This window comes from Phaenicophaeus curvirostris, chromosome 3, assembly GCF_032191515.1.
Source record: "Phaenicophaeus curvirostris isolate KB17595 chromosome 3, BPBGC_Pcur_1.0, whole genome shotgun sequence".
NCBI classification, from domain to species: domain Eukaryota; kingdom Metazoa; phylum Chordata; class Aves; order Cuculiformes; family Cuculidae; genus Phaenicophaeus; species Phaenicophaeus curvirostris.
In genome coordinates this window covers 47,545,458-47,558,536 of record NC_091394.1, presented here as the reverse complement: position 1 = coordinate 47,558,536, position 13,079 = coordinate 47,545,458, and the positions used below count along the sequence as shown (strand labels likewise).

At 35.8% G+C, this 13,079-nt stretch overlaps 1 protein-coding gene across 3 annotated transcripts in view; it reads right to left on the bottom strand.

The window, feature by feature from the left end:
- DLGAP1 (DLG associated protein 1) overlaps positions 1-13,079 on the bottom strand; it is a 314,534-nt gene that overhangs the window by 235,408 nt on the left and 66,047 nt on the right. For 2 of the 3 annotated variants that reach the window (XM_069853925.1, XM_069853926.1), the window contains exon 2: positions 12,870-12,980. The gene's annotated coding sequence lies outside the window, so the exon portion shown is untranslated. Of the gene's footprint in view, positions 1-6,643; positions 6,696-12,869; positions 12,981-13,079 lie in introns of those variants that run through there. The other variant, XM_069853927.1, reaches the window with a different exon arrangement.

The window sequence follows — 13,079 nt, the reverse complement described above, 5'->3', positions numbered from 1 at the left end:
TAATTTAAATTGTAAATTAAATAACACTATGCTATTCTAAACAATATGATTTATCAATTACATTGCTCATTTTTCTAGCCCAATTTAATACTCATTCACATTTGGAGAAATAGATGATCCTTGGACGAACAAAGGATCATATTTTCTGAGCTAACAACCTTCCCAGTGAGTACACTCCTCTGCCAGCATTTACATTACATCCTCAAGCAGAAGTTCACCTATGAAAGTTGAAAACAAAAATTACAACATTAACGTTGACACGAGCTATTTACGGGTTAAGCGTTGATGGCAGGTGAGAATTAATGGTGCTTAGTAATAGATTTATTTTCCAGGGAATCCCACGCACTGTAGAACAAGCTCTATTTAGCTGTGTCAAATAAAAGAGTTTCTCAACTGTGAGCCCACAGTAACAGTACAGGAGACAAACGTGCCAACAGAAATCAGTGATAGCGGGAATGCCACATTACCTGGGTCTTGTCAAACACCTGGATTTAATGGCATCAATGGAAATAATCAAAGCTTGTTAGCAGCCCACTAAGTTTTCCCTGTTCCGTGGAGAGTAACTAGTGCAAATCCAAGTCCATTTCCAAGAAGCCTTCCTAACGCTGTGGACTACCATTTTGCTGATGGCAAAGAGACATTGATCACTCCAGCACCAGCACACAAGCATCAGTTTGTCCACAACAGAACTGCCTTCTACCTGCTGTTTGAAATCGCCATAAACAGCACATGTCCTCTTGGAGATGTCTCCATTTTCAGGACCCTTAGATCACTCCTCACGCTAGAGGAAACTAACTGCTTAATGTGTGTCAGGATATCAGGTACTACTATGATGACCAGAACAGAAAAGTATAATTAACAGATTAAATGAGTCTTGTACAGAAATAATCCTTTTGTTTCCTAGCTATAAAGAGGTAGGTTCTATTTTTTTTTAATTAAAAATGAAATATATCTCAGTACACCAAGAGAGATTTTGGAATTGAAATAATATTTATTCAGACTGGGATATCAAAGCCCCAGCTTTCATAGATTTTGGGGGGTCAGGAGGATTAGTAAAAACTGCAAGGGAAAACTGTTGAAGAGATTAAGAGAATTCATGTAAGTTTAATCAGGATTTGCCAGAGGAATGTTTGCTATATAAATAATTCAAGTTTGAAAAATATGCCACAAATGTGCATTCTGTTTCCGTGAAAGAAGACAACATAGCATTCGAACCTCATACATCTTCCCTTGTTTTAGTACCACTGTAGCTCTGAGTAAGACCGTAAATTAATATTATATGTTTAGAAGGATAACCAAAGCTAGTAATATTTCGAAGTCAGACCTTTTTTCTTCTTTTGCACAGAGGTCCAGCTCCTCTGGGTAAGGCATTTCATTTTGTAAAGTTAAAAAAGAATACTATATCACATCCCTGTAAAAAGCAAAGCATGAAATTTATCAAGATTTCCTCACAGAAAATAAATACATTTTCACTTCTCAAACATGCATGAAACGAACCGTCTGAAAGACTGTGTAGCAGCACAAACTATCAGTAGCTATAGTAATAAAAATTATTTCAGCAATCCTGTTCAATCAATCTAACCAAGAAGAACGTCTGATGAACTATCAATTTTTTTATGAAGAACCACAACATAATGATATTTTGCATATAATTAGTAAATCAAATGGAACTGAATTGGAGAAAAAATAGCTGTATTACAGGAAACAGTGATCTGTTGATTCAATAAACTACATTTGTCATTCTAAATCTGTGTTAATATTTGGATTTTAATTACAAATCAAGTACCTCATCTAAGCTGCAACTAGAGAATTCAATTTATGCCAGGTATGGGTTTCTAGGAAGTAATCAATCTAACATTTCAGAAAGAGGAAGAGAAAGGTTTTCTTTTAGTTCATTATTTGTTTTAATAAGGGGAAACAATTGAGAAAATAAATACAATCAAAATAAAATAGTTGTACAGAGCTGTACATACTATGAGCTACTTAATATAAGAAACATTAGATTTAGAATTTAAGAGCTAAAAAGTATTGGTATTATTGATTTTTACTTGTCCCTTGACAGCTAACCACTTACTCAGAGAAGACATGCTACAAGCACAAACTTACCAGTAATACCATGTTCAATAAAGACTAGAAATTGAAAATAAAAATGCACCATGTTGTTGAAGGCTACAATAGTCAGGCAGTATAGGGCAAATAAATCCTTCTGGTAGAAGAATATCAGGATACAGCAATTATTTTCTCTTTTCTCAGATACTCAGGCTACTGAGATCTCAACGAGAGATCAACTCATTACCCAAACTGTCTCAAGGCATTAACTTGTCTAACCCTAAACCAGATGCTCTGTCACATAAGGTAATCTCTAAACCTACTGTGATATATCCGGTTCTGTTATGCTTTCCCCACAGCACGTGCTTCTTTGCTTATTTTTGCTCTAAGACACTCATGATACTTAAAGAAATCTGACTGGTGTCACCAAGTATCAAAGAGTCAGACCTAGATCAGAAATCTTGCTGCAGGACAAAGTTCATCCTTGCTACAAATTTCACCAAATAGGGAAAAATAAAACAAAACAAAACAAAACAAAAAAGATCCTACATGGTTCAATAGCATCTGCATGGAGGTGCTGGTTTTAGCATCATAGCTCACTTATTTCTGATGAATTAAAATAGCTGTGCCTCCTATAAAGTTGCTTGCTTGTATCTCTCTTATTGGATTGCTCCTGGTCTTAAATCTAAGAAGCTCTATAGTTACTTTAAATCATATTTCAGCCTAGTGGTGTTATTTACTTCTCGATGTCATACTGACTCTGCCTTCAGTCCTGCCTAGTATTATTTTGCTTATGGGCAGTCTCCACAACACATATTAAAGAAAATATGTTTTGACCTAATCAGTCCGATTTGTACCTCCTGGGACAACTACTTTGCCTCATCTCCTTGAATATACTTTTTGGGTTGGATAGAAAGAAAAAAGAATTACTTCTATGTCTTATATTTACAAATGCTTTAGAAAAATAGATACACATATATGCACAAAACCACATATATAATGTAAAGAAATGTAATGTAAAGAAACATAATGTAATAATTACATGCCTCATTCAGTGCGAGCATGTCTCAGACACATTTGTCCAAATCAAGAACTGAGCTTAATTAGTTTATCATAAAGCAGCACAACTGAGTTTTTCTGTGTTCAAAACCTAATTTTAACAAGGTTTAACCATCAGGAAGCAGTGCATCCTCCAGACCAGAGGGCATCTTCACGCAGTGCTCAGCAGCTAAAATCACAATAGCCTTAGAGGAAAGCAGTTCTTTGAGGCATGGGAGCAAACTGGAGTGTACTATTTGCATAGTCACATTATAAAGCTATGGAAGTTAACAAAGATGTATATTACTTTTTGGGCTTGCTCACTCATAGCAGCAAAAATTCCCAAACTGCTAACATCAGCACTTTCATTTTCTTAGTCACTAACATAAATTAACTCACCTACCTGGCTGGAATGTCTTGATCTTGAAAAAGTACTATATTTTAAGATTGATTTACACTTTATTCTTTTTCTAATACTGGACATCACAATAGCGGCTTTTTAGTCTGAAATTCTGTAAGCTGCGCTAAGAAATCACACAGCAGTTGTAATCAATGATTTGTCTGAAATATACTGCTGCATCTCCTTGTTGGATTTGATAGATCACATGATAACAATGACATACACAGCAATCATATCGGTATAATTTTTATTTTGATAATGATAGTTCATAAAGATCACAAATAGCTTTTATACACTGATGAAGATACTGGCCCAATAATCTAATATAAACTTATTGTCACACTGATGCCTTGGATATACAGATTTCCAAAATATCTATGATATATCAACCACTACATAAGCACTTATTTTTCTTTATACTTTATATTCAACTCAATTCAGTTTTATACAAACTGAAGTGATTTATATACTTTTTACCACTGAGCTGACATAAGCCTGTTTTCTTTTACAACAAAAAGTAAATTTCGAAAACTGTTAAGAGGAACACAGAAGTCATAATTTCATTATGTGTTAACAATCACAAGCAGACTACTCATTTTCTACATTAATTATTTTCATGTTGTTAAATCACGGATTCTTTAAAAAACAGGAAAAAAAAATTAAGAAACCCTCCTAAAACCCCAATGCTCTTGGTTACTGCTCTATACTTAGTGTTTATCAGGCAGAGTTTGGATTTCTAGAGCCTGACAAAACTCATCTTAGTGAGTAAACAAAACTCAGGAAAAAAATCCAGCTCTGATTCAAGGATACAGTGATCTCCCTCACCCATAGGTAAGCTTTACTTTTTTCTCTATGACCATGCTATTTCAGATGCATATCTCTGAAAAGTAATACCAGGAAATTGGTCTGCAAATAGTACTTGTGCTGATCAACCATGCAGATCCTATGCAGTGAAGTGTAAAAAAGAAAGTAAACAGATAATTTCTACAGAAGGGGCTGCAGTGACAGAGAAATTACTGCTTATACTGATGCGTGACTGAATGTTCAATATGTCTGTGTAGCCTCCATGTCAATGTAACTCTTAAAGAGGTAAAATCAAGCCAACCAGACTCACTTATTTAAGATTAAAGTTACCCTGGTTAGACAGAATGGCCTGAAATTAATTATTTTATAGACAATATTACAGAATACCAAGAAATGCTTTGTTAATGTATATAGTGATATTTTAATACCCCCTCTAGTCAACACACTCCGACCACAGAGGATGTCCTGAAACATTTCTGGTTTGGAAATCAAATTAGCTGTTGAAAGCCTAATAGAAAACAAACTCAGCTGCTCCATGCCATCTATGTGCACAGGCCTGGTCTTTCAGTCTTTTTCCCTAGCGGCAGCAGCAGAATGGAGGTGAAATAGCATCCTACTAACGTAACATGAATCACTGTCATCTACTTAAGCAGAGAGGGTGTAAGAAAACACTTTGAAAGGATTTCAACAGCAATCTCAAGAAGCTTGTATTAGGTCAGAACATTTCTTAGCTATTCTCACACAGAAATAAATAAACAGTGACTCTGTGAACAAGAAAGGCCACTGGCACAATACAGTCTAACCTGCTGTGTAATATAACACAGAACATTTCAGACTACTCCACAGCACCTTCAATCAAGCCCCATTTGTGAATGAAAAGCAGCATACTTTTACCTTTGCTGCATTTCGAGAGAAACCCAAGAGATCTTCATGAATTTAACAAGTACATTTCAAGGATGTTTGATTATCTAATTCCCAAAATTGCTTCTAATTCCCAAAATCTTAGCCTTAATTCCAAATGAAATCTTTTGAGTTACAAGAATCCACAACACTGCTTGGTAAATTGTATTATTTACTTCTGCTTAAAAATATGCACTTTGCTTCCATTTCTAGGTTTAACTTCCATGTACTGGATCTTTTCTTGTCATCACTTGTAAGTCTCAGAAGTTCAGTATTTTGCTCTCTCCCACAGAGGGAAAATAATTTTCCAGCTACTCCAGAACACTGAACCAACCCTGACATTATTTTTAGTCTCATTTGAATAGTTTCTATAGTTTCTGTGCTTCTCCCAAAGTCTCCCCAGTTTTCAACAACTTTTTTAAACATGAGTACCTTAATGAAGTATGTCCAGGAGTGGCCATATTCGGAATAGAAAGGTGATCCTCTCATATTCCTAAGCCTGAGTAATGCATTAAACCTGTATACTCTTAAAAATCTTTTCAGAGTTTTGATTTATGGGATCACATCCCCATTTTTTACTCCTTTATTTCTAGAACTGCCTCATTCTTAACCACAGAATTTATCTATATTTATATCAATATAGGACATACAGAACTGTACTTTAAATATAAAATCATCCAAGATGTTTAAGCAACTCAGCCTCCTCAGCATCTATAATTTCACCAGTTTTTGAACTCTTTCCAGACTTTTTATTATTTTAGATTTTCTTCCACTCCTTGAAATTGTCCTTTTTTTCCAGAACTAGCAAGATTTGAATGTTAGTTGTTGAAAGAACTTTCTAAACAGCTCATAAATCCTAGGTGAATATTATTTCATGTGCTGATTTTGCAATGCTGAAATATTTCTTCCCAGTTTTAAAACAAAACCAGTAAGATGAGTATTTGCAGGAAATTTTTAGCCTAGTTAAGCTTCATCAGAGTGCTCAGATAAATCCATACTTTAAGAGTAAAGGCAGTTTTAAGAAGTTTCAATTAAATACATGATTAACATTTTGTTATTGATGAATTACATGTTATTAAACAGTTTTCCTTGCTCTTGAGAACATATTCACTGCATCCAACCATGACTGTGCTCTCTCTTAAGCCTTCAAGTCCTGAATACCAGAATTCTTTGCCATGTACCTACTGTGACTCACTGCTATCTTGCCCTTTCCCCAGATTGCTGGCCAGTTTTTTAAAATGTGCCTTCAGCACATATGCAGAAGCTAAAAACACTGGCAGGAAAGGGCAACAAAACAAAAGATGAGTAGAAACTATACAATAGAAATAAAACAGATTGCAGAAACAGTTTAAAATAGTAATTGTATGGCAGAGAGAGTTTTGTTTAATATAAGGGTTTCAGAGAAACATTGTTTTGCATCACCCAATGCATTGGAAGATGTTACTAAGGTACCTTGGACAGCCTTTCACTATTCAGTAAGGACAAATTGATCTTTTCTTTTTACACAGTACAGGTTCCATGCCTGCAATACCAAATTAAAAAGATTATCTGAATCAGATTTTTTTTTTTTTCATGTTATTGCTTTAGCTATTGTAATCATAGAAAAACATACAAAGACAGACCATATAAGGACAGACCATACTTCCTATACCCTTTCCAGTGTGACAACACACCCGGAGTCATCAATTCCATGAGGACATCAAGAAGTCATGAGATAATTATCATTGTGACTATGTCTGCTTATGATGTGCAAGGCAAACTTAAGGAAGACATCTCTTCCTGCATCAGCAGTTCTATCGCTGCCAGTTCTATGTTCTATAGATCAGTTTGTTTCTAGGGCAAGCGAATTATATCACAGATATGATTTTACACCATGGAAATAAAAAGGATTTCCCACTGTGCTGAATTTGAAATTCTTTTACTGGAAGTAAATGATGGGAAGACAAGAAATGCTCACATTCTGAGTTAATGGTGTTATTACAATTGACCTGCTATGCAGGCTTCTTACAGGCATCTACTTCCAGTAGTATGCACTTAGAAAAATAGCCATACTGGAGTGAAGTCAAAGGCCCACTGAGCCACTGCCACAAACAATGGTGGAAGAAAATACTTAATGAAGAGTGTAAAAAAGTAAGGAAAGGTTGAATAACTTCGTATTTCCTGACCTAGTAATGATCTGTTCTGAGGCTTGATACCTTACAGCAGTGTTACTTATCTCCAATACTATGCGCCTTGGCCTCAAGTGGCCACTCAACAGCCATGCATTCATAAGCAGGTCTAATTTGTCTGTGGCTTTCGCTGTAAGAAAATAAAGTCATGAGAAAAGTAATTTTAAAATTAAAGGGTCATTTAACTTTCCACAGTATTAATATAAAATAGGAAGAAAAGGTGTAATACAGCAAAGGCCTAGATACTTTAATATTTAGCCTCACTTCCTTATCTATCTTCTACAACTTCATACTTAACAAAGAAGTAGGAGGTGTCCTAGGAAGCAGGCAACACTGCTTTGAAGTTACTTTCTCTCTCTTTTCCCGAGCCTGTACCTCTGAGTTTACCAACTTGCTTACTTTTTTCTTAAAAATATATGAAAAAAATTTTAGAAATTAAATAAAAGTTTTATTATAGAAGTATAAATAGGCATGTTTCTTTACTAGTCCCTGATTAAATCCTGCAGGTGTAATGTCATCAAGCATCAAAGACAGTGTAATAAAATAAATGATCTGAAGTTTACAAAATTCTCTCTTTACTTCTAAAGAAGTTAAGGTCATAGGATCATAGAACCATAGAATAGTTTGGTTGGAAGGGACCATCAAGCCCATCCAGTTCCAACCCCCCTGCCATGGGCAGGGACACCTCCCACTAGATCAGGCTGCCCAAGGTCCCATCCAATCTGGCCTTGAACACCTCCAGGGATGGGGCAGCCACAACTCCCCTGGGTAACCTGTGCCAGTGCCTCATCGCTCACATAGTGAAGAAATTCTTCCTAATGCCTAGTCTAAATCTGCCTCTCTTCAGTTTATACCTTTGCAAACACTCCCTCCCAGCTTTCTTGTAGACTCCCCTCAGGTACTGATAGGTTGCTCTAAGATCTCCTTGGAGCCTTCTCTTCTGCAGGCTGAACAAGCCCAACTCTCTCAGCCTGTCCTCATAGGGAAGGTGCTCCAGCCCTCTGATCATCTTTGTAGACCTCTTCTGGAGCCATTCCAACAGTTTCATATTTTTCTTATGTTGAGGATTCCAGAACTGGACACAGTAATCCAGGTGAGGTCTCACATGAGAGGAACAGAGGGGCAGAATCACCTCGCTTGACCTGCTAGCCATGCACCAATCTTAGTGACAGAAGAAGGAGGACCACACCTTCTTCTGGAATTCAGTCAATAAATATCTGGATGACACCAACTGTTAAAAGGCAAGAGATAAAAGGTGCATTTCTGAAATAAATTTTGACACAAAAATTATTATAGCTGTGAGGAATTGTTACCAATTTCTGCTAGATATGACAAAGTGAAATTTTGTTCAGACTGGTATAGAAAAAAATGATGGCCTTAGCTATAACTAACTTCAACCTCACTCTTTATTTTGTTCTTTCTTTCCCCAGTTACATAATTAAGTAGTGCAAGCAAATTCATCACAATGTTTTATTACTCACAGATAAGCCTCTGTACTTTCTAGTTATTAGTGAGTGTTTCCCTATTTATCATTAGAAATGAAATTTTTGATACAATATTTTAGTCTATATCTCAGCACTTCCCCATCTTCAGTTTCTGATATCTTCTCCACATATATACTATAATTCTATTTTCCCTTATGCTTACACAGATCACAACTGTTCAGAGTTATTACATTGTATGGCATTCAAATCTAAGGAGTATTCAGGAGTAGTTTCAGTATACATCTCATCTCAAAAGATTATAGATATTCCCCAGATTTCTAACTTGCCACTGGATAAAAAAATGCATTTGGCTTATTTTGCTGTTTGATTTTCTCACAAGTAGAGAAGGGAGTGGAACACATTAAATGTATTTTCATTTGAATTTTGCTGTTTTATCCAACAGACACTAAAATTCACTTTTCTATCTCAGTGGCACATTAGTTTCTTTTCTCTGATTCATAGGCTTTGTATATCCAGTCAGGGAATTACCATTCGAGCTATAACAAAAAGTCTTGTCTAAATTTTTCTTTAAAAAATTCCACACAAATTTTCAATTGGCACCCAAAAGCTGATTTTTTAATATATGCTATCACATTGCCTTTGCCTCATCTAAACTTTTGTGTCTTCTCAGTGTACTTTACCTGAGGCAATAGTTCTAATCATTCTCATTACAGCTGTTACCTTCACACTGCCATTATTAGTAAAATATCTTACACTTCCTCTTGTACTGCATCAAAGATCATCATATCTTTTAACTGGTAATTTGTTCTCTATGGCTTGTGTCCTTTTTCCCTAAGGAACAATATTTTGAAAAGCCTAAGACAGCTACGTAATTAGATCATACAAAGCAACCACTATCCTACCTCTCAATAAGACAGGAAGACCTTAAGATTTACATTTCTTTCATACACTCTCCCTGAAGAGGATTAATTATATTCCTTTTGTTTGGTCTCATTAAAGTTCAATTTCCTCTTTGTCCCCAATAAACTTCACACAGATTCTCCTCATCTGACTTTTTCAAAGCCTAGTCATCCTCCCCTTGCTTATAAACATCTTGAATTAATGGCATATGTAAGTTCTATCTGTAAATCCCTTGAACAAAATTTGCTAATTCACAAAAAAATTAATGTACTTTGATGACATGCTTATGAACATAAAGGGACCACACCCTGTTCTTTCTAAAAAAATTGGCACTAGTCAAAACACCTTCTTTGATGACATGATGTTTTCTTTTGTATTGGTCATTTCTTATGCTCCCACCCTCACAAAGGAGGCAAAACACCTCCTTTACAGACGGGTAATAAATTGATAGGAAGCCTAACAGAAACTGGTGTTTCTTATAATAAGCATTTATAACCTCACAGGAGTACTTAGCTTCTGCCATTTGGTCTATTCAGATTACTGTAAGACTAATGGTATTTGTTTGTTTAGTCCTAACAGTGTTTTGGTCACATTCATACTGCTGTATCCCCCAGTATTTCAGCTTTCAGTTTTTATGAGCAATCAATTAATTATCCAACAAAACAGTGTATTTATAATAAAAATCACTCCCCTCTGCATTCTCCAGTACAATGCACTATTTGAAAGAATTCCATGTGACACCTCTTCTCCCAGCCTGCAGTGAAAAAAGTCTCTGTTCTGCCCTCCAAGTGATGGTACAGCCATTGCTTCTTGTGAATAAGCAAAGGATTGCTTTATTAGGAGGACTGTGTGCTTTTGTATACATCTACAGATAACTTATTCAAGATCTTAAACTACCCTATACAAAACTGGATGGATTGACGGAGTATGTGGACTCTGTAAAAATTTGTGCGAAGGATCAAATTTAATAATATAACTTAATGACAAGTTTGCTTCTTAATCATTAAAAAAGGAAACCACCAATACTCGGGTGAACTTCAAGTAAAACTACAGGTAAAAAAATGGTACACAAAAGTGTTGTTGGAAAGCATTTGTCATGTGTGTGAACTGACAACATACATTTTGGTACTTCCTAATTTTTTGCAGAGGTGACTGCAGAGCCTTAATAATGTTCCTACTACATCATTCTTAACTTCCTTGACTCTTTGAAAAGACACGTGCTGAAATCTGGGTGCATATAGCAGCCAAAGTTGAGCACAACAGTAAGAAACTGAACACTGGGAATGTTGGAGATAGCATTTTTAAGCAGCCACAGGGAACTGAGGAAACAGATTTTTTTTGTGTGCATAAAAATCCATATTCATTGATGTAAATATATGTGATTAAATGTATTATTATGAAAAATGAATTCCTAAGCCAAAAATCCAACTTTTACTTGCATAAATCACAGCATTGCAAACATTGTATCACCATTTCAATGAAGTTTTAGTTTTATAGAAGGCCAAACTGAGCCAAAGATGGTTGAACTGACCTGAGTAGTTTACACAGTCAGGAAATACACACTAGTTCTCAGTCCTATTCTACAAAGAAAATGCTCTGCTTACTAACATATACATTCCTTAGAAATACATACTTGTAATATGTAAGTACATGTGTATGCTACAAAACTAACATACAGAATCCTGTATATAGGAGGTCTGACAAAACCCCCCCATGATTAACTCTATAGCCTGGGAATCAAGAGTGGAGGGGAGAGAAAAAGAGATGATTATAGAACATATTCTAACCTGTCACAGTGAGACAAGGCTCAGCTCAATTGCTCTACACAGGCTGAATGGATGTGTGACGTTTTCTTATCCTTGGTCAGAAATGTCGTTGTGCAAAAGTGAACAGTGAGTTAACAAGACAACATGCCAGCCCACAACACTTTGTCTGTGAAGCAGTTTTTAGCTATTAATATTACTGTGCTTGAGCACCCATCCTGTTCACCAGACCTGGATGCCTGTTCCCAAAGATCAAGTTAGTGCTCAAAGAATATGTTGGTAGAAGATGTGAAAGCAAAACCGATGAAGACCCTCAACAGCCTTTCAGAAAATGATCTGTGGAATTGCTTTGAAACGTATGCTCTACTCAGAGAAATTTAGAAGTTGAAGTACAGTATCATGCCTAACTAAACCTGATATGATCATAACCGATTATATAATTAATTAGCAATATAATTAAATTGCTAGTTCCTGAACTGCAAACAGTTGACTACAGCATAGTTCTAAGAGTTACTTTTAAAATTATATAAAATCAAAAGTAGCATTACCACAATTTAAAAAAGAAATACAAATTAAAAATACTCCCCGTTTCTGGATCAGGTATACTCAAGTCTGTCAAAAAGGAATTAAGTAGGATGTGGAACTGTTGATTTTAATTTGTCTTGATAGTGTTAGCTTTGTGAAATATCTATAGTTCACTATATGCAGACATTTCACTACTATTCAATTTCTGTTCAAGAGGCTAAAACTGCTAGAGGTCTGCTTATCTTCAGTATGTCTATCAGGTCAGTAAAGTCCTGGTTTTTTTGGGGTTTTTTTGGGTTTTTTTTTGTAGCTCTTAGTGTAAAGGGAACCGCAAAACCCAATAACACAATGAGAAAAAAAAACAAGCTGTGGAAACGGAAGTTCTTTCTGCACTAGAGCTTCTCTAGGTGATGCTGCTTCCAAGATGCTGCAACTACTCCCCTATGCTGTCTTCTGTACTTTGTTTTTGGCTACCTCTTTTTCGTTATACTCCTCCAGGCCAAAACAGTCTTTTCCTCTCATGTTCTCTAAACTCACTCCATAGCTATGGCACATCTAGCCCTATGGTAAGATTACAGGCTACATTTTTATGTTCATGTCAGTCTCATGAAAATCGTTCACAATGTTCAAAGACACATGATACTAACACTGTCTGCAGCCTGCAGACCTGGTAAGTACAAAGATCAGTTATCTGATGTATGGTCTTCTAACACAAAATAGTAAGCTATTGGGCTACCTTCAATTCCATTAGAGCAGTTCAGAATTTGCAGTGATTTGGCTTCCTGCCTTTTACAAGCAAATCTGGAGAAAAATGAATAAAAGTGATGCAGAGACGGATCAAGGAGAACAATCAGAGGATAAAGAAGAAAGGACTCACCTCCTTTAGTCAGTTTTCCATGTTAGTTCTTTTCAGTGGTTAAGGAGGGAAGATACTTTTTGTACACTCTTTAATTCAGATGTCAGCTCCAATATTTGGTGCTTGACTCTTCTGAAACAAAATCAAAGTGTAGCAGTTAAAACTACTAGCCTGAAAAAAAGATACTATTATTAACATGGCAAGCAGCTACATATTCATTAAAATCACAGC